Genomic DNA, 23,699 nt, shown 5'->3' with positions numbered 1-23,699 from the left:
CTGGGATTTTCATGTTTCTGTATGAATTTTAGTATTGTTATTTTCTGTTCTAATAAACAAAGAAACAAATTTTTTTTTTTTTTTAACAAAAAATGCCATTAGAGCTTTGATAGGAATAGAGGAATAGGATTAAATCTGTAGATCACAGTGGGCAGTATGGGCTATATTCATTTTTTTTTTAACACTGTAGTGATTTATTTCTGTTTTCAAGTCATCCTAAAGGAACTTTTCTTAACTGTTTCTACATCTTTTTTTTTAATCATTTTTTTAAATTTATTTTCAGCATAACAGTATTCATTGTTTTTGTACCACACCCAGTGTTCCATGCAATCCATGCCCTCTCTAATACCCACCACCTGGTTCCCCCAACCTCCCACCCCCCACCTCTTCAAACCCTTCAGATTGTTTTTCAGAGTCCATAGTCTCTCATTGTTCACCTCCCCTTCCAATTTCCCTCAACTCCCTTCTCCTAACTCCCCATGTCCTCCATGCTATTTGTTATGCTCCACAAATAAGTGAAACCATATGATAATTGACTCTCTCTGCTTGACTTATTTCACTCAGCATAATCTCTTCCAGTCCCGTCCATGTTGCTACAAAAGTTGGGTATTCATCCTTTCTGATGGAGGCATAATACTCCACAGTGTATATGGACCACATCTTCCTTATCCATTCCTCCGTTGAAGGGCATCTTGGTTCTTTCCACAGTTTGGCGACCGTGGCCATTGCTGCTATAAACATTGGGGTATAGATGGCCCTTCTTTTCACTACATCTGTCTCTTTGGGGTAAATACCCAGTAGTGCAATTGCAGGGTCATAGGGAAGTTCTATTTTTAATTTCTTGAGGAATCTCCACACTGTTCTCCAAAGAGGCTGCACCAACCTGCATTCCCAAGAACAGTGTAAGAGGGTTCCCCCTTCTCCACATCCCCTTCAACACATGTTGTTTCCTGTCTTGCTAATTTTGGACATTCTACCTGGTGTAAGGTGATATCTCAATGTGGTTTTAATTTGAATCTCCCTGATGGCTAGTGATGATGAACATTTTTTCATGTGTCTGATAGCCATTTGTATGTCTTCATTGAAGAAGTGTCTGTTCGTATCTTCTGCCCATTTTTTGATATGATTATCTGTTTTGTGTGTGTTGAGTTTGAGGAGTTCTTTATAGATCCTGGATATCAATCTTTTGTCTGTACTGTCATTTGCAAATATCTTCTCCCATTCCATGGGTTGCCTCTTTGTTTTCTTGACTGTTTCCTTTGCTGTGCAGAAGCTTTTGATTTTGATGAAGTCCCAAAAGTTTATTTTGGCTTTTGTTTCCTTTGCCTTTGGAGTCATATCTTGAAAGAAGTTTCTGTGGCTGATATCAAAGAGATTACTGCCTATGTTCTCCTCTAGGATTCTGATGGATTCCTGTCTCACCTTGAAGTCTTTTATCCATTTTGAGTTTATCTTTGTGTATGATGTAAGAGAATGGTCGAGTTTTATTCTTCTACATATAGCTGCCCAGTTTTCCCAGCACCATTTATTGAAGAGACTGCCTTTTTTCCACTGTATATTTTTTCCTGTTTTGTCAAAGATTAACTGACCACAGAGCTGAGGGTCCATATCTGGGCTCTCTACTCTGTTCCACTGGTCTATGTGTCTGTTTTTATGCCAGTACCATGCTGTCTTGGTGATCACAGCTTTGTAGTAAAGCTTGAAATCAGGGAACGTGATGCCCCCAGTTTTATTTTTGTTTTTCAACATTTCCTTAGCGATTCGGGGTCTCTTCTGGTTCCATACAAATTTTTGGGTTATTTTCTCCAGCTCTTTGAAGAATACCGGTGGAATTTTGATTGGAATGACATTAAAAGTATAGATTGCTCTAGGCAGTATAGACATTTTAACAATGCTTATTCTTCCAATCCAAGAGCATGGAATGGTCTTCCATCTTTTTGTGTCTTCTTCAATTTCTTTCATGAATGTTCTGTAGTTCCTCAATTACAGATCCTTTACCTCTTTGGTTAGGTTTATTCCCAGGTATCTTATGGTTCTTGGTGCTATAGTAAATGGAATCGATTCTCTAATTTCCCTTTCTGTATTTTCATTGTTAGTGTATAAGAAAGCCACTGATTTCTGTACATTGACTTTGTATCCTGCCACGTTACTGAATTGCTGTATGAGTTCTAGTAGTTTAGGGGTGGAGTCTTTTGGGTTTTCCATATAAAGAATCATGTCATCTGCGAAGAGAGAGAGTTTGACTTCTTCATTGCCAATTTGGATACCTTTTATTTCTCTTTGTTGTCTGATTGCTGTTGCTAGGACTTCTAATACTATGTTGAACAAGAGTGGTGAGAGTGGGCATCCTTGTCATGTTCCTGATCTCAACGGGAAAGCTGCAAGCTTTTTCCCATTGAGGATGATATTTGCTGTGGGTTTTTCATAGACAGATTTGATGAAGTTCAGGAATGTTCCCTCTATCCCTATACTTTGAAGCGTTTTAATCAGGAACGGATGCTGGATTTTGTCAAATGCATCTTTCATGCCAATGGGCCTCAAAAGAAGGCTGGGGTAGCGATTCTCATATCCGATAAATTAGATTTTAAACTAAGGACTGTAGTCAGAGATACAGAGGACACTACATAATTCTAAAGGGACTATCCACCAAGATGATCTAACAATTGTAAATATCTATGGCCCCAATATGGGAGCAGCCAATTACATAAGAAAACTGTTAATCAAGATAAAGAGTCATATTGATATGAATACATTAATAGTAGGAGATCTTAACACGCCTCTCTCAGAAATAGACAGATCATCGAAGCAGAAAATCAATAAAGAAACAAGAGCATTGAATGACACATTGGACCAGATGGACCTCATAGATATATATAGAACATTCCACCCTAAAACAACAGAATACTCATTCTTCTCAAGTGCACATGGAACTTCTCAAGAATAGACCACATACTGGGTCACAAATCAGGACTCAACCGATACCAAAAGACTGAGATTATTCCCTGCATATTCTCGGATCACAAATGCTTTGAAAATGGAGCTCAATCACAAAGAAAAGTTCAGAAGGAACTCAAACACCTGGAAGCTAAAGACCACCTTGCTTAAGAATGCTTGGATCAACCAGGAGATCAAAGAAGAACTGAAACAATTCATGGAAACCAATGAGAATGAAGACACTTCGGTCCAAAATCTATGGGATACAGCAAAGGCGGTCCTAAGGGGGAAATACATAGCCATCCAAGCCTCCCTCAAAAAAATGAAAAAATCAGCTGTCTCTACACCTTAAAGAAGCTGTCTCTACACCTTAAAGAACTGGAGAATCAACAACAAATCAAACCAACTCCACACATAAGAAGGGAAATAATCAAGATTAGAGCTGAGATCAATGAGGTAGAAACCAGAAATACAGTAGAACATATTAATGAAACGAGAAGCTGGTTTTTTGAAAGAATCAATAGATCAATAAACCATTGGCCACACTAATCCAAAAGAAAAGAGAGAAAGCCCAAATTAATAAAATTATGAATGAAAAGGGAGAGATCACAACTAACACCAAGGAAGTAGAAACAATCACCAGAAGTTATTATCAACAGTTATATTCCAATAAGCTAAGCAACCTAGATGAAATGGATGCATTCCTGGAAAACTATAAACTCCCAAAATTGAACCAGGAAGAAATTGACAACCTGAATAGACCGATATCTAGTAACGAGATTGAAGCAGTGATCAAAAACCTCCCAAAAAACAGGAGCCCAGGACCTGACGGATTCCCTGGGGAATTCTACCAAACTTTCAAAGAAGAAATAACACCTATTCTCCTGAAGCTGTTTCAAAAAATTGAAGCAGAAGGAAAACTTCCAGACTCTTTCTATGAAGCCAGCATTACCCTGATCCCCAAACCAGGCAAAGACCCTACCAAAAAGGAGAATTTCAGACCAATATCACTGATGAATATGGATGCTAAGATTCTCAACAAGATCCTAGCAAACAGGATCCAACAGCACATTAAAAAGATTATCCACCGGGACGCCTGGGTGGCTCAGTTGGTTAAGCAGCTGCCTTCGGCTCAGGTCATGATCCCAGCGTCATGGGATCAGGTCCCACATCGGGCTCCTTGCTCTGCAGGGAGCCTGCTTCTCCCTCTGCCTCTGCCTGCCATTCTGTCTGCCTGTGCTCACTCTCTCTCCCTCTCTCTCTGACAAATAAATAAATAAAATCTTAAAAAAAAAAAAAAAAAAAAAAGATTATCCACCATGACCAGGTGGGATTCATTCCTGGGCTACAAGGATGGTTCAACATTCGCAAATCAATCAATGTGATAGAACAAATTAATAAGAAAAGAGAGAAGAACCACATGGTCCTCTCAATTGATGGGCTATATTAATTTAACAATAGTAACCCTTTCAATCTGTGAACATGGGATATATATATACATTTACTGTGTTTCCTTAATTCCTTTCACCAATGTCTTGTAGTTTTCAGTGTACATTGTAGTTTTCAGTGTACAGTGTATTCCAAAAAAAACATACAAATGACAAATAGGAATATTACAAGATGTCCAACATCATTAATTATCAGAAAAATGCAAATCAAAATAATATCTTACTTCACATCTGTTTAGACAGGTATTATTGAAAGAACAAAAGATAAGAAATATTCACAAGATTGTGGAGAACTTGGTAACCTTGTACAGTGTTGATGAGAATGTAAAATGGTGCAGCAGTTAAATGGTGCAGCAGTTATAGAAAAAAATATAGATACTTCTTAAAAATTAAAAATAGAACTAATAACAATCTCACTCCTGAGTATATATTCAAAAAATTGGAAACTAGAATCTCAAAAAATATCTGCATCCCTATGTTCACTGCAGCACTATTCACAATAGCCAAGATATAGAAATAACCTATATCTATTGACAGATAAATGGATAAAGATAATTTGGTATACAATGCAGTATGATTCGGCCTTAAGAAAAAGAAGGAAATCCTGCCATTTTTAACAACATGAATGAATCTGGAGGACATTAGTTTAAGTGAAATAAACCGACATGAAAGACAGATTCTTATTTGAGATATCTAAAGAAATTAAACTTTTGGAAGAAGAGGATATAATACTGGTTTCCACATGCTGGAGGTGGGGGGAACGAGGAGCTATTACTCAAATGGTATAAAGCTTTAGCTATGTAAGAGGATCTGCTGAACAACATTGTGCCTATAGTTAGCAATATGGTATTGCACATTTCAAAATCTGAGGATACATTTCAAGTATTCTTACCTAAAAACAAATTAACAAAAAAGCAAAAGATACAGGAAACTATGGGAAGTTTTGGGTATGTTTAGTATCTTGATTGTGGTGATAGTATTATGGTTATTTACATATTTCCGACTCATCAAATTATACTCACTAAGTACGTGCATTTCTTTGTGTATCAATCATACCTCAATAAATCTGCCTTTTTTAAAAAAGAACCATTAGAGTGGAGCCCACGACACATTATTAAAAAAAGAAAGAAAGAAAGAAAGAAGGAAAACTTCCCACTGAGAATTACTTCTCCAAGTTAACAACCTTCCAAAAGTCTGCCAGCTTTGATTGACATTTAAGTCTCATTTCTTTCATTTTGTCCTAAGTTTTAAATTGTAATTAATAGGGAGAATGTGTTCTTTGAGTTAACATTACCATACTAGAACAAGAAAAAAATCTGTTTCTTGCCTATGAATTTATTTTCCATTAAGGTATCAGGTTATTTTGTTTACTTTTGTCTTGTTTTTGTTAATAATAAGTACTTAGAGGGGGGTTGGGAGAGGGGGGTTGGGAGAGGGGGGTGAGGTTATGGACATTGGGGAGGGTATGTGCTATGGTGAATGCTGTGAAGTGTGTAAACCTGGCGATTCACAGACCTGTACCCCTGGGGATAAAAATATATTATATGTTTATAAAAAATAAAATTAAAAAAAATAATAAGTACTTAGAGAACATCAGAAACTTGACCTTTAAGACACCTCTTTTGCCTTCTGCTTATTCTCTGCATCTTTCTGCAAGCTTCCCTCCTATGTTGTCACTCAGCTGAACAATGTTGAGAAGTGAATGAAAAAGATACTCTCAGACTTGCCTTTACCTGTAGTCATTGACTCCATATCCAAAGTAACTAGGATTTTGACTCACCCAGATGTAACCTACAATATGGCTCTGGTAGTAATAGTTTTCTGTTCTGCAGTGGTGAGTGCACAATAATTTGTACAGGAGAATGTGTCCACATCTGAGAAAAAAACAAAACAAAACAAAACAAAAACAAACAAACAAAAAAAAACCCTCAAATTTCTGCTCATTACCTCATCTGTCCCTCAACTCTGGAGACTGGTTCTTTTCAGCTCTGCCAGTTCCTTTCTTCATTGGGTCAAATTGCCATCTCTTGGGATGCCTGGGTGGCTCAGTCCGTTAAGAGGCTGCCTTCAGCTCAGGCCATGATAGCAGGGCCTGTGATCAAGTCCTGCATCAGGCTCCTTGCTCAGGGAGCCTGCTTCTCTTTCTGTCTCTGCCTGTCACTTTGCCTACTTGTTCTCTCTCTCTCTGACAAAAAATAAATAAAATATTTTTTTAAAAATGACTTCTCTTTTCTCAGATATTTCTCACTGGTTTTACTGTAATTCTTCATAGTCTTTACATTTTCCTCTGACCTCTAGAACATCTCCACATTAGGACTATGAGCTCATGCTCATTTTCCAACTTGTCAGCAATAAGCATATAAATGCTTACTTTTCATTATGTGATAAAGATATCACAATAAATGTGGTAAGTTATAACTGTAAAGCAAAATTAGTTTGTTGGAAAAATACTCAGGTGATCATTATATTTTAGCTCTAATGAGGTACTTCATTCTTTGAAACCTGATTGTTTTTACAGTTAGAAAACACCACAGCACAACATTTTCACTTAATTACAAAGAATTTAATTTTAGAGATGAATATACAAAAAAAAAAGAGTCTATAATTATTGTAATAAAATCTCCAGAGAGTTTAAACAGAATACATTTTCTAGCTAAACTATTTCTCTTTAAATTAAAGTTTAAAAATCAATCTTTGATTCTGCAAGAAATGTCTGACTAAGCTTTTATGCAAATCCTTTAAAAATATTCTTGATAGAACAAGGTTAACTATGGACTGTTAGATCTCTATGCCATTAGCAACAAAACGGGTAGTTAAACTCTGGCAACTTCTGAAATAACTAGTCATAATTATGAAGGCTAAAAACATCAGAAAAAAAGCAGCAACCTAAATAATAATATATTCCTTTTATAATACAGTGTGCTTGGAGATAAATACTTTCTCTCAGCATAATTATATAAAAGAAAAGCTTGAAATTATGTTCAAAATATATCTTGTGAAATAAACTATGACCTTTAAAATCTCTTATATCAAAGATCATATTTTGCATTTTTATTTAAAAAAATGGCAGTCTATATTAAAATTATATAAAAAACAATAAATCAGTTATACTAAAATATTTTATAATATGTATATACTTGTATAAAAGATTTTTATGTGATTAGATCACATATCATTCTAGAGGAACTAACTGAATTGTTGGAGATTGCTTTCCATCAATGCTATGTATAAAGCGACTTTAAATCTTCCTTAAAAATAGTGAGTTTTGAAAAGACGTCTCACACTAGCAATGTCATTTCTTTATGATCTAAGCTTTTTCTTACTTTTTAAATTTATACTGCTACCTTGTGTTGAGTGTCCAACTTTCACTATTGGAAGCTGTGTGGACATATATTACATGTATCTCATATCTTAAATTTTGTATTTTATTAAATGACAAACAAATGCAGACGCTCCATATAGATGCATAAATGTATAATGTGTATGCCTATGTCTATATATATAAGTATATAGAGTATGGAAACTCTGAAAGAAAATTCCCTTTCCTTAACTCCACATTAAGCTTCCATATTAATCTTTTTTCTCCCTTTTATCTCTAGCAATATAGTAGACTAGCAGAATGCCCAGGTTGCTCACTGTATTATTTCCAATACTAATAAATAAATAAATAAATAAATAAATAAGGACACTCAGAGCTTTTTCATTCAGCACTAGGTAAGCCATCTGAACTGTTCAACCTTGATAAATACACTTGTGCTAAAATGTATCTAGATAAGCATAAGCGTAATGTGTAATTTCTTTGTAGGATCTCAGTTCCTAGTTGAGATATCTTTAATTATAGCAGATCAGGTAAATTGCCCTAGATATTATTAGCTATGTTGTTTAAATAACACTCTCCAAAGGGTGCCTGGGTGATTCAGTTGATTTAGTATCTGCCTTTGGCTCAGATCTTGATCCAAGACCCTGCCTTGGACTCTGCTCAGAAGGGAGACTGCTTCTCCCTCTTTGCCTCTCTCCCTTCCTCATGCTCTCTCTCTCTCAAATAAATAGATAAAATATTTTATCTCTAGCTATATAGTAGCTAAAAGTATAAAGGAAAACAAGTGTCACTATAAAAAAATTAATAAGAAAGCATTATCACTATAGTATCTTAAAATGAACAAATACAGTAACTACTAGATCATATAAATTTTACTTTTGTCATTATTAAGAAAGTCATTTAAAATACAGCATGTGCTTTCCATCCCATTCTAGGGAATTGTTTAACAAGCACTCTGAAGAATTATTTCATTCTGTAGAACTATATATATATATATATATATATATTGATTTGCTATTTACTATCCAATTAGAGCCAAGATAACTATAAAGTTTCCATGTTACGTTGTTATTTAGTAGGGTTCCAGGAATTTCTTTCCCATAGAAAAGATAACATCAAAGGATACATATTTTTTGGTGTTGTTCTGTTGTCTTTTGGGTTCTTTTTTTTTTAAATTTTTAACTTCTCTGTATAATTGTAAATATCACAGAGGTTTGAATATTTGCAAGGGATCTTGGGACTCTATAGAATATAGTCAAAGCTTGGGGTGCCTGGGTGGTTCAGTGGGTTAAAGTCTCTGCCTTCGACTCAGGTCAAGATTCCAGAGTCCTGGGATCAAGCCCCGCATTGAGCTCTCTGCTCAGCAGGGAGCTTGCTTCCCCCTCTCTCTCTGCCTGCCTCTCTGCCTACTTATGATCTCTGTTTGTCAAATAAATAAATAGAATCTTTAAAAAAAGATAATATAGTCAGGGCTTGTAATAAAAGGAAACATAAGATAGCAAAAGAAAGTAAGCTTAGCAACCTTTGGAGGGGGTCCAAGAGCTATGAAGACTTATACTCCCTGAAGTCCTTTTTATTACACAGAGATGTACATCTTTGGATGGAATTTTCAAGATTGTGATGATGAATCTTTGTTTTAGAGAGCTCCAGACAAAGGTTCCCAATAATGTACTTTATGTCCCTCTGGTCACTTAGTTAAGCCAAGTTGTCCAACTTCTTATACAAGGTGAGAGTCATCCACAAACAAACTCTCCTTGCTACTAGAAGAGTTTCAGACTTTAAATGTACATCACAAATGATTAGTTGGTAAGATGGACCTTATTTTAGCCAGGAATTGAACCAGACATCCAACCATCTCCAGGGGTAAGTACAGAGCTGCCCCCATCAAAGTATAAAATAACTCTATTTTAAAATTTTTTAAAGATTTTTTTAATAATTTTATTTATTTATTTGACAGAGAGAGATCACAAGTAGGCAGAGAGGTAGGCAGAGAGAGAGGAGGAAGCAGGCTCCCCGCCGAGAAGAGAGTCTGATGTGGGACTCGATCCCAGGACTCTGAGATCATGACCTGAGCCGAAGGCAGAGGCTTAACCCACTGAGCCACCCAGGCACCCCAAAATAACTCTATTTTAAATAACAACATTAAACAGTTTATAGCCAGCCAATCTAGTAATCTTACTTCAGCAATTTCTTAATGCCTCTAAATACCAAGAAACTCAAAATGTTCTTTGCAACACCTTTTTCAGTTGTATAGTTCCTTGATTAATATGTTGATAATCATTGACATGAGTTTAATATTTGTATGTCATTTTTTAAAATTACATGTGAAATTGTATTTTACTTGATTCCAAAATCTTTTTCCTTTGACTGACTGCTACTTCTTTTCCTTCTATGGATTTCATTTATTTGCTTTTTCATAGTTTTGTTCTGTGTCCTTTCTCTAAGAGAATGAGGTTCCCAGACCATGTGATATGACTTAAGCTCTTAGGTCCTATATAAATGAACTTCCAAATTATTATTATTATTATTGTTATTATTATTTTACATAATGCAATGATAAGAAAGAACTCAGGTTATTGAGGTTATTTTCTGGTCCATGTCTAATTGTGTTTTCATGATGTTGAGAGTATTTTCCTCTATACTCTATTTAGAAGCAAAATTTCATAGAGACACATAAAACACAGTGACAAACTCTCTTGTGGTATTTTTATTTATAGTTGTTACATTCATTTTCTCTCATCTGCTGTCTTAGTTCATATGCTATTCTAAATGAATAACTTAAAACCTGAGGCAACCAACATCTTTTCTTTCCACTTTAGCTTACCGGGAAATACTCAGACAGTTGCAATGAGAACCTCTTTCTTTAACAAAATCTCTGGGATATTTACTTATTTATTTTTTGTTATTTTCCTACTAATAAGTAGATGAAATGTGGAAGTTATGCCCAGTGCTTTAAAATGATAAGAAATGCAGTTGCTAAATAAAATGGATTTGGTTTTAGACAATTAAAAATATAATCTGGGGCACCTGGGTGGCACAGTTGCTTAAGTGTCAGACTCCTGGTTTTGGCTCAGGTCCTGATCTCAGAGTATGTTTAACATGAGCAAAGAGAAGCAAGGTAGCAAGCACAGCTAAGGTAGAGGATGCAAGCAGAAGACTGCTAGGGAATTAGATCAGAAAGATAGCAAAGAACCAAGCATGTAGCTTCTCATAGGTCAATTTAAGAGATGGAAAACCATTGGAAAGTGTAAAATAAGGGTAAACTGATCTTATTTTAATTTTAAAGTAATTTCCTTGGCTAACATACAGAGAATGAACTGAAAAGGACAAGGATAAGAGAAAAAAGACTAGTGTAGGCATAGCTGCAAACAATAAGACAAATGGGAATTTGAACAAGAATGGTATTGGCATATTTGGGGGAAAAGTTGTTGGAATCAGAAATACTGGGAAGATAGAGCCAAGATTTGCTGATAATTTGAGTGTAGGAGCTGATACAAAAAGACCAGTCTAGCAAGATGAATTTAGAATTTTAGTTTTGAGTAATCCAAAAGTTAAACTGTCCTTTACTGAGTTTGACAGAGAAAGTTTGGGCTGCAAGAGAGGGGATGGAGATCAGACTTATGGTTTTGGATAAGTATTAATCAGATTAATATCTCAGGAGTATGCAGTTTATTTTTTTTTTATTTTAATTTCTTTTTCTTCCAGAGAGAGTGAAAGAGAAAGGGATAGAAAGGGAGGGCAGAAGAACAAGTGGGAAGGAAAAGATGAGAGACAGAGGGTGTGAAAGAGAAAACTAAAGAAAAAGTGCCATTGCTGAAAATAGGGATGCATAAGATAAATAACCAAAATTACAAAGATGATTCAGAGCCAATCAAAGTTGTCTCCCTAAGTCAGTATTTATGGATAACCAGAATTCCATATTCATGGGAAATTAGTTGCTTTATTTGATTCACAAAGAGGCTTTATTTTTGTAGAACTGAATATATTTTGACAATGTTTGAAGAGGCAGTATCTTTAGGATCCATTTGATTGCTCTAATTTAATAACATATGGCATGGATAAAAAGAAATTTAGAAAAATTCATTCGGTATTTACAGTGGTAACCTGGCTTCATCTCAGGTTTCATTTTGTAAGCTCATCTTTGTGTTGGATAAAACTCATTTTCAGGAGAGAAGTGGTGATATAGAGAAAATAATACATAAATATTTCCCATAATGTCTATGGATGTCTTTATTGTAATTGATGAAAACAGAGCTCTGTTATATGAGGTTATGAGTTTCTGAATTTATATACCAGGAAACCAATCTCCAATGAACTACATTTTTACTAACATCCTTGCAAAAAGCTCACACACATTCACATAAAGGATTCCAGCTGCTTTGCTGAATTTTCACACATCAGCTAAAGTCAAGCGCCCCACTAGTCACAGGTGACAAATAATGCTCCAACATCTGCTTGCTAACAATATAATCTGGCTCATTTACTATCATCAGTTTCCTGGTATTGTGCCCACAGGATATGTTCAATAAATACTGAATGAAATGCTTCTATCTGTTGAGAAGAATAAATAAACCTGTGGGGTAGGGGAGTAATGACGCCACAGCCTTTCTCTTTCTTTCAGAAGCAGTAGTTGTAGGCCGTGTGAAAACTTGCAAAATACACTGGACAGCACTGTGTTTTGACAGCATGGTCCGAGTTGAGAATGTAGTCTAGTGCAGTTTACCCAGGAAACTTAAAATAGGTCAATGCCCCTGAGAATGTTTCTTGGGTTTAGGAGGATGATAATTTCAATTTCTGCTCAGTTTGTTTGCAGAGCAAGCAGTGATCCAAATGATTAAACTTCTACCACTGGGGATAGTTAGAATTCAGAGTTTCAGCTAGCTATGAATGAGTCAACAAATGTAAGTGGTTTGGCATATTGCCCACAAGAGCAGTTAGTTTAAAAGTTGTTAGATAAGGCACTGAAAAATTCAATAAAGTAAAGCATATTATTGTTTTAAAAATATAACAAAATAGATTTTACATTAAAATGTATAATCTTCAAGTGTTACAAGTTATGTTCTATTTCAAAACTTCATTTTATATTATCTAATATAAGTTTTTAACCAAAATTAGATATTTTAATCATTGTAATTTAATTTAAAATTGTAGACAGAGGCACCTAGGTGGCTCAGTCAGGTGAGAAGCTGACTCTTGATTTTGTCTCAGGTCATGATCTCTGGGTCATGAGATTGAGCCCCACATTGGGCTTGAACTCAGTGCGGAGTGTGCTTGAGATTTTTCTCTCCCTCTCTCTTTGTCCTGACCCTCCACTCTCTCTCTCTTTCTAAAATTATATAGATAGGTAGATAGATAGATATAGATATAGATATATAGATACATGCATACATATATATACGTGTGTGTGTGTATATATATTTAAAAAGAAAACCTAAAATAAAATTGTAGATATAAATGATGTTGATATAGTATTCCCTTTCTTTTCCAACCTTTCTTTCACTGTACCTAACCTATATATTAACTTCTCTCAGAAAGTTATTTCACAGCCTTCCTTTCTCTAACGTATGACACACATACATACTCACTCCCTCTTTTCTTCTCTCTGATAAATCTTGCTCCTTATTTCACTAGGAAAAAAAGAAGCTAACAGAAGTAAACTTTTATATTCTTCCATTACATTATCTAATAACCTGCCTACATCTGTACCCATAATCTTTGCTTTCCCTTCTTTTAAACTCTTTGTGCTCCTTAGTGGAATGACTAACTTCCATCTCATCAATGGCTTTGATTCATCAGTGATCCACTTTTTCATGCATCAATAGCTCTCAATAAGAACAAGGGCAAGTTTAACATCTTGCCTTTAAAATCCCTTCCCAGATCCTTCCCATCACCCACCCCAACTACTACGCTATTGTCTGTTTTAGAGTAAAACTCCCCTAAATATCACTATATACAAGCCTGATTTCTTGAGCACATTCTTACCAGATTTTGCATTCATCACTCTTTTGAATTTCTTTTTTTCCTTTGGGGGATCACCAAAGACCTATCTTCATTTTGCCCAAATTTTCAACAGAATTTGACATAATTGGCTTTTCCTTTCATCTTTAAGTATTTTACACACTTCGGTTCTGTGACACAGAAATTTCTTTGTTTTCCCTTTTCTTCACTGTTCTGTTTTGACCTGCACCTAGATATCAGAGTAGATTTTAGAGAAAAGTCCTTAAATGGGTGAAAACTTAAGATTTAGAAAAATGAGATTTTTTACTGCTTATGGGTATATGAGTATCCAACTCAATTATTGAGCCAAATTGACATATAGAAATGACTATGATAGCGCACCCTTGTGAATTTAGCATCCATACACACCTCCTTCAACCATACTAATTTCCAAATAAAGACAATAAAAATTATAATTCTACTTGGGACATTACAACTATCCTGCATCCAACCAAAAACATGATTCTTTCCCCAGAGGAGGATACAAAGTCCTAAAGGGATTTTCACTCCTCTACTTTATATCTTATAATTTCAATACTGCAATGTAGAGTTTACTCTTATTTTTTATGTTAGATGATGAAGAGATAAGAGAAAGAAGAAAACAAAATAGTTTATACACAAAATAGTTTATACACACACCCACACAGAAACAGGTTCACAACAAAATAGAACTATTATAATCCTTATTTACAACAGGTCATAGTCATAGCTGCTATTTAAAACTTATATTCTACTATCTATTCCATATTCCTCTCAGCATGTTTCTAAGATTATTATGGTTCTTTCCTGGTAAGAAAAAACAAACTTCCATTCCTAAAGGGCCACTAACAGTTCTGCTTGAATTTATTGTAGATTTCAGTTTACTTGAATCATATGAATCAAACAACTTGAGTCTGTAGTACTACTAAGGGACTCTTTACAGTATTCTCTATATCCAAGAAATACCTTTATTTCCAGTTTTTTAGTACCAGCTCAATTTCCCCTTGGTAATTTGGATCAATCATCCCAGACAGTAAGGTAGCAACATTTTGTCTTTGGATTCAAGGTATGAAGAGCCCAACATGGCACAGTGACAGTTTTAATTTCCAGTTCAGCAGTTCACATCCTTGTTGTGTCTCCCAGTGGAAGTATTCCTTTCTTTGGAACTAAGACCTCTATACCAACATAAAATAAGACCATAGTGTCTTATTAGCAAAGTTTATGCCAGGGGATCACTATGAGTAGTGGAGTAGTGGTGAGAGGTACCACTCCCATTTCTACCACTTGATTTCTGGACGTGTGAATGCTGTGTGTTGGAAGAAACAGCATACGTGTTACTGACTGATTAGAGGATATACAGCCTTGAGTAGGACACTGACTTAGCCTTATAAGCTTTGGCCACATACCTGACATTGTAACTGAGTTTTCAAAAGGCCACCCCTCCTTTCAATCAAGCTTGCAGTATCAGGAAAGTGGGAAACATGAGAAAACTAATGAATTCCATGACTGTGGTCACTTTATTTGTTGTAAAGTGAGATCCTTTATCAGAACAAATGCTGTATAGAATACCAATACAGTGGATAAAAAAATCCTATAAGTGCCTAGAGTTTTGAGATAAGCATTGCATGGAGGGAAAGTAATCCATATCCAGAGTAAGTATCCATTCCAGTAAGAACAAAATGTTGCTTCTTTCATGATGGTCCAATGTAGTCCACTTCCCACTAGGTACCTGGCTGATCAACCTGGAGCATGGTGCTAAATCATGGACTGCTGGAAGATTGGTACTCAGCAGTAACTATACAGCCAGGTTTTCCTAGGTGAGTAGACATCCATGTTACTGTGCCTATGCATAATCCTGTCACTGTCAACATGATTACTTTGTTCATGAGCTTTCTTAGCCCAAACAGCTGCCCTGTTATCTAAGAGATGTATGGATTGTCCCTTAGGCTATGCTTAGCAGAACTCTTAGAACACACAGATTAGTATCTTTCCTATAAGCAGATTCTCCCAGTTTCAGTAAGATCCCTTGTCACACATCACATGCTTGAGAAAGAGTGGTAAGGATTTGTGATTATTTTGAAAGATCAATAAAAGTGGGAGCAAAGAAGAGCAAAGGGTCTTCATCTCTGAGCATTGACTCCCTTGCCTCTCTTTCGCAGCAAAATTTGGAGTAATCTTTCATCTGTTGGTACAGGGATTGCTGGTCATTCTCGACAAATTACAGCAGATAAATTCTAGAAAGATGTTCTTAGAAAAATAGCTAAAGTGTGAGGTGAAATGTAGAAAGAAAAACAGCTTCATTTTTTGGAATTAAAAATTAAAAGAAAATGGTAATAATTTATTTTTAAAAAGTTGGTCAATTTATAAATGTATATGGAAATCTAGAAAGTGCATACCTATTTATTGCTATGTTCCTTGTGACATAAATTAAAGGTATCTGTTGGACATAAAATACGTGAAAATGGAGAAAGCTACTCAAAGAGAGTTATGTGTGTTTTACATGTGGAATCTAATTTTGAAATTAAAATAATTAGTTGGTGAACTTATCCCTAGTGCCATAAGTAAACATGTACTGATTAGAGTATTTCTGGCAAATATCATCCTCTTTTTAAATTCCCCAATCTACCCCTTATTATACTGTCCAAAAAGCATATAATTTTGAATTATCTGTAGTTTGATCTAATACAAAGACATCTCAGTTTTTAAAAGCAGTTTGGGCAGAATAAAATTCAGGTGGTTGAAAAAGAGAATGGCTTTTTTTTTATTATAAAGATGTCTTTTTAAATTTTTTTTATTTTTTATTTCTTTTCAGTGTAACAGTATTCATTGTTTTTGCACCACACCCAGTGCTCCATGCAATCTGTGCCCTCTCCAATACCCACCACCTGGTTCCCCCAACCTCCCACCCCCTGCCCCTTCAAAATCCTCAGATCGTTTTTCAGAGTCCATAGTCTCTCATGGTTCACCTCCCCTTTCATTTTCCCTCAACTCCCTTCTCCTCTCCATCTCCCCTTGTCCTCCATGCTATCTGTTATGCTCCACAAATCAGTGAAACCATATGATAGACTCTCTCTGCTTGACTTATTTCACTCAGCATAATCTCTTCCAGTCCCTTCCATGTTGCTACAAAAGTTGGGTATTCATCCTTTCTGATGGAGGCATAATACTCCATAGTGTATATGGACCACATCTTCCTTATCCATTCGTCCGTTGAAGGGCATCTTGGTTCTTTCCACAGTTTGGCGACCGTGGCCATTGCTGCTCTAAACATTGGGGTACAGATGGCCCTTCTTTTCAATACATTTGTCTCTTTGGGGTAAATACCCAGTAGTGCAATTGCAGGGTCATAGGAAAGTTCTATTTTTAATTTCTTGAGGAATCTCCACACTGTTTTCCGAAGTGGCTGCACCAACTTGCATTCCTACCAACAGTGTAAGAGGGTTCTCCTTTCTCTACATCCTCTCCAATACATGTTGTTTCCTATCTTGCTAATTTTTGCCATTCTAAGTGGGGTAAGGTGGTATCTCAATGTGGTTTTAATTTGAATCTCCCTGATGGCTAGTGATGATGAACATTTTTTCATGTGTCTGATAGCCATTTGTATGTCTTCATTGAAGAAGTGTCTGTTCATATCTTCTGCCCATTTTTTAATATGATTGTCTGTTTTGTGTGTGTTGAGTTTGAGGAGAAGAGAATGGCATATTAAATATTTTCTTGGACTTTATTCTTTTTTCCCTAACAAAGATGCTTAAAAATCATAAACCTACATTTTAAAAAATTTTTCATATTTATTTATTTTATTTATTTTTATTCAATTAGTCAACATATCATTAGTTCTGAACAACATATCTGAAACATCATTAGTTTCAGATATAGTGTTCAGTAATTCATCAGTTGCATATAACATCCAGTACTCATCACATCATATGTCCTCCTTAATGTCCATCACCCAATTACCCCATCCCCCCAACCACTTCCCCTTCAGCAACCCTCAGTTTGTTTCCCAGAGTTAGGAGTCTCATGGTTTGTCTCCCTCTCTGATTTCTTTCCATTCCATTTTCCCTCTCTTCCTCTATGATGCTCTGTACTATTTCTTATATTCCACATAAGATGAAACCATATGATTTGTTTTTCTCTGATTGACTTATTTCACCTATCATAATTTCCTCCAGTTCCACCCACATCAATGTAAGTGGTAAGTATTCATTCTTTCTGAAGGCTGAGTAATATTCCATTGTATATGTAAACCACATCTTCTTTATCCATTCATCTGTTGAAGGATATCTTTGCTCATTCCATCATTTAGCTATTGTGGACACTGTTACGAATATTGGGATGCAGGTGGCCCTTTGTTTCACTACATCTGTATCTTTGGGGTAAATACACAGTACTGCAATTGCTGGGTATAGGGTAGCTCTATTTTAAACTTTTTGAGGAGCCTCCATACTGTTTTCCAGAGTGGCTATACCAGTTTACATTCCCACCAAGAATGTAAGAGGGGGTCCTCTTTCTGCACATTCTTGCTAACATTTGTTGTTTCCTAACATGTTAATTTTAGCTATTCTAACTGGTGTAAGATGGTATCCCATTGTAGTTTTGATTTGTATTTTGCTGATGGTAAGTGATATGGAGCATTTTTCATGTGTCTGTTGGCCATTTGTATGTCTTCTTTGGAGAAGTGTCTGTTCATGTCTTGTGCTCATATTTGGACTGTATTATTTGTTTTTTGGATGTTGAGTTTGATAAGCTCTTTTTAGATCTTGCTTAGCAGGCCTTTGTCTAGTATGTCATTTGCAAATATCTTCTCCCATTCAGTGGGTTAACTTTTAATTTTGTTGACTGTTTCCTTTGCTGTAAGAAAGCTTTTTATCTTGATGAAGTTCCAATCGTCCATTTTTGCTTTTGTTTCCCTTGTCTTTAGAGTCGTGTCTTACAAGAAGTTGCTGTGGCCGAAGTCAAAGAGGTCACTGCCTACTTTCACCTCTAGAATTTTGGTGGGTTCCTGTCTCACATTTAAATCTTTCATCCATTTTGAGTTTATATTTTGTATGGTTTAAGACAATGGTCCAGTTACATTCTTTTGCATGTGGCTGCCCAATTTCCCCAGCACCATTTATTGAAAAGACTGTCCTTTTTTCATTGGATATTCTTTCCTGCTTTGTCAAGGTTTAGTTGACCATAGCATGAAGGGTCTATTTCTGGGTTTTCTATTCTGTTTCATTGATCTATGTGTCTGTTTTTGTGCCGGTACTATGCTGTCTTGATGATCAAACTTTGTAATATAGCTTAAAGTCAGGTATTGTTATGCCCCCAGCTTTGGTTTTCTTTTTCAACATTCCCCTGGGGATTCAGGATCTTTTCTGGTTCCAGATAGATTTTAGAATTATTTGTCCCAGCTCTGTGAAAGATATTGATGGTATTTTGATAGGAATTGCATGAATGCATAGATTGCCCTGGGTAGCACAAACATTTTAACAATATTCTTCCAAGCTATGAACGTGGTATGTTTTTCCATCTTTTTATGTCTTCCTCAATTTCTTCCATAAGTGTTCTGTAGGTTTTTTTAGTACAGATCCTTTACCTCTTTGGTTAGATTTATTCCTAGGTATCTTATAGGTTTTTGTGCACTTGTAAAGGGGACTGATGCCTTAATTTCTCTTTTTTTCAGTCTCATTGTTAGTATATAGAAATGCAACTGATTTGTGTGCATTGATTTTATATCCTGCCACTTGGCTGAATTGCTGCATGGGGTGAAGTCTTTGGGGTTTTCCACATAAAGTATCATGTCATCTGTGAAGAGAGAGAGTTTGACTTCTTTGCTGATTTGAATGTCTTTTATTTCTTTTCGTTGTCTGATTGTTGAGGCTAGGACTTCTAGTACTATGTTGAATAACAGTGGTGAGAATGGGCAACCTTGTCCTGTTCCTGACGGTAGGGGAAAATCTCTCAGTTTTTCCCCATTGAGAATGATATTCATTGTGGGCTTATCATAGATTTCATTTTTATTAAGGTATGTTCCCTTATCTTTAAACTTTGAAGAGTATTAAACAATAAAAGATGTTATACTTTGTCAAATATTTTTTCTACATCAACTGAGAGGATCACATGGTTCTTGTCTTTTCTTTTATTAATGTGATCTATCATGTTGATTTATTTGTGAATGTTGAGCCACCCTTGCATCCCAGGAATAAACCCACTTGGTCATGGTGAATACTACTTTTAATGTACGGCTGTATTTTTTTTTATTTTATTATTATTTTTTTTTTTTTTTGGTACGGTTGTATCCTGTTGGCTAGGATCTCGGTGAGTATTTTGGCAACCATGTTCCTCAGGGATATTAGTCTGTAACTCTCCTTTCTGACAGGGGTTTTGGGATCAAGGTAATGCTGACCTCACTGAATGAATTTGAAAGTGTTCCTTCCTTTTCTATTTTTTGAAACAGCTTTAGTAGAAAAGGTATTATTTCTTCTTTAAATGTTTGGTAGAATTCCTCTGGGAACCCACTTGACCCTGGGCTCTTGTTTTTTGGGAAGTTTTTGATTACTGCTTAAATTTCCTTGCTGGTAATGGGTCTGTTCATATTTTCTATTACTTCTTGTTTCAGTTTTGGTAGTTTTTAAATTTCTAGGAATGCATCCATTTCTTCTAGATTGCCTAATTTGTTGACATATAGTTGCTCATAATATGTTCTTAAATTTTTTTTTTTTTTAATTTCCTTGGTGCTGGTCATGAGCTCTCTTCTTTCATTCATGATTTTATTGATTGGAGTCCTTTCTCTTTTCTTTTTGATAAGTCTAGCTAGTTTATTAATCTTACTAATTCTCTCAAAGAACCAGCTTCTAGTTTCATTGATCTGTTTTATTGGTTCTACTGGTTCTTTTGGTTTCTATTTCATTGGTTCCTAATCTTTATCATTTCTCTTCTCCTGCTTGGTTTAGGCTTTATTTGCTGTTTTTTTCTCCAGCTCCTTTAGGTTTACAGTTAGCTTGTGTATTTGAGATTTTTCAAATTTTTTGAGAGCGGCTTCTGTTGCTATCTACTTCCCTCTTAGAACTGATTTTGCTGTATATCAAAGGTTTTGAAAGTTTTGTTTTCATTATCATTAGTTTCCATGAATTTTTAAAAATCCTTCTTTAATTTCCTAGTTGACCCATTCATTCTTTAGTAGGATGCCCTTTAACTTCCAAGTGTTGGTGTTCCTTCTGAATTTCCTCTTATGATAGAGGTCAAGTTTCAAAGCACTGTGATCTGAAAATATGCAAGGAGTAATCACAATCTCTTTGTATTATGATCAATGTGTTTCTTTACTTCGGTCATTAATTTGTTTATATAATTGTCTGTTCCCGAATTAGGAGCATAAATATTGAAAATTGTTAGGTCTTCTTGTTGGGTATACCCTTTAAGTATGATATAGTGTCTCTCTTCATCCCTTACTACAATCTTTGGTTTAAAATCTAATATGTCTGATATGAAGATTCTACCCCAGCTTTCTTTTGATGTCCATTAGCATTATAAATTATTCTCCACCCCCTCACTTTCAATCTGGAGGTGTCTTTAGGTCTAAAATGAGTCTCTTACAGACAGCATACAAATGAGTCTTGCTTTTTTTATCCAATCTGATACCATGTGTCTTTTGATTGAACATTTGGCTCATTTACACTCATACTAAGTATTGAAAGATATGAATTGAATGCCATTTTATTACCTGTAAAGTCCCTGTTTCGGTAGATTGTCTCTGCTTATTTCTGGCATGTGTTACTCTTGGGCTTTCTCTTTGCTTATTGTATCCCCCTTAATATTTTTTGCAGTGCTAGTTTGGTGGTCACACATGCTTTTAGTTTCTGTCTGTCCTGGAAAATCTTTCTCTCTTTCCATTCTGAATGACAGCCTTGATGGATGAAGTATTCTTTGATTGAATGTTTTTCTCATTTATTACCCTGAATATATCATGCCAGCCCCTTCTGGCCTGCCAGGTCTCTGTGGATAGGTCTGATGTTAGTCTGTAGGTTAGGAACCTCTTGTCTAAAGCTGCATTCAGGATTTTCTCTTTATCTCTGAAAAATGCAAGCCTCACTATTATTTGCAAGGGGCAGTGCAATGCTGCCCAGTCAAAAATGTCTGAGAAGCAGCACAATAGTACCCCCCATCCCCCAGAAGACCAACTGGAAGAAGAGGTGCACAACAAGTTTATGGCTCCCACAAGACTGTAAAACTCCAGCACTAGGGGAAAATAGTATATAGAGTGTGAAGGCTTTTTTCTCATGATTCAGTTATCTTTCAATTAAAAATTTTCCATTTCTTTTTTTTCTTTTTTCCCTTTTTAACTAGCTTCTTATTTTATCAACTCTCTCTCTCTCTCTCTCTCTTTTTTAAGCTGACTTTACCTTTCATTTTTTACATCTATACTTTATAGATATAATCTTCATTTTTGGCTTCCTTTCACTCTACTCAGTTATTTATATATATATACAATTTTCTTTGTGATTTGGGGATTTAGTGTCTTCTAACACACAGACCAAAATACACTTAAGAACAAGTGGATCACCCTGATTTTTCCACTCTGTGAGATTATATTCTCTTCCCTCCCGCCACCAGCCTTTTGTTTTGTTTTGTTTTCTTTTCTTTTCTTTTCTTTCCTGTTTTTGTTTCTGACCTCTTCAGATTAGTCCAGTGCATATTTTGCCTGAGTTGTGATTGATATTTTTGATTTTGCTTACTCATTCATCCATTCTTCTCTGGACAAAATGACTAGAAAGAGGAATTCACAACAAAAGAAACAACTAGAGGAAATTCTCTCTGCCACAAATCTAATCCATATGGATTTAAGTAAGATGTCAGAGATGGAATTCAGGCTAACAATTACAAAGTTAATAGCTGGGCTTGAAAAAAGCATAAAAGACACTAGAGAATCTCTTCATGTAGAAATGAAATCTAATCAGTCTGAAATTAAAAATGTTCTGAGATACAGTCTAAATTAGATGCTCTAACAGGATAAATGTGGCAGAAGAGAAAATAACATAGAAGATAGGTTGATGGAAAGGAAGGAAGTTGAAGAAAAGAGAGGGAAACACACACACACACACAAACAAACAATGAATAGCCCATAAGGAGAGGCTTTGAGAAATCAATGATGCCATAAAATGAATCAATATCAATTATTAAGGTGCCTCAAGATGAAGAGAGAGTGGGGACAAGAAGGTTTATTTGAGCAAATCATAGCTGAGAACTTCCCTAAACTGGGGAAGGAAGCAGGCATTCCTGTCTAAGAGGTAGAGGTAGAAACAGCATTTATGTCCCCAAATCATAAAAATAGATCAACACCCTGACATATGAAAGCCTATAATTTTGGATTTAGGCTGTTATTGCCTTCCTGAGACAAACTTCATATCGAGAGCTGGAATTTTTCAAATATTTAAAGACTGAGTTATAATCTCTGTATGTAGCAATATTTGTAATTCCCTTAAATATATCTGTAATATGTTATGCAAAACAAAAATTTACTGGAAATTTCTTTATGTTCCCTGCTCTTTGCTAATAGATGAGAATTCTCCAATAGAAACCTACAAAAAAAAAAAATCAGTAATGTATTTTAAAAGACAAGCACAACTTATGCCATGTCCAAATTTTTTTGCCTCATTAAGAATGTTAATGTAATAATTTATTAATTTCCTAACAAGCAGGAAATATATCCATTTAAATCTTAAAGTTTTTATACTCAAATATACATACAAAATTCTTATGCCAATTGGTTGAGACAGAATTCAGATTAATTTAGCATTTGTGTTGGTAGCTACCTAGCAATTAAACTATTTTCTTCTATTTTCTAATTCTAATACTGTTATTGGATTATCTTAGTTTGAATACTATCTGAATAAGAGTATTTTAATAGCCAACATCAAACTATTAAAGAATGTGCTGAAAAAAACTCATCAATCATTGTGAAGTAACAATTATTATGAAGAATATACTTAAATATATTTTTAAAATGAAGGGTCTATCATATTTTAAAATAGGGAAGTTTT

This window comes from Enhydra lutris, unplaced genomic scaffold (genome assembly GCF_002288905.1).
Source record: "Enhydra lutris kenyoni isolate GAN:26980312 unplaced genomic scaffold, ASM228890v2 scaffoldscaffold21, whole genome shotgun sequence".
Classification (NCBI taxonomy): domain Eukaryota; kingdom Metazoa; phylum Chordata; class Mammalia; order Carnivora; family Mustelidae; genus Enhydra; species Enhydra lutris.
This window is presented reverse-complemented; position numbering follows the sequence as displayed.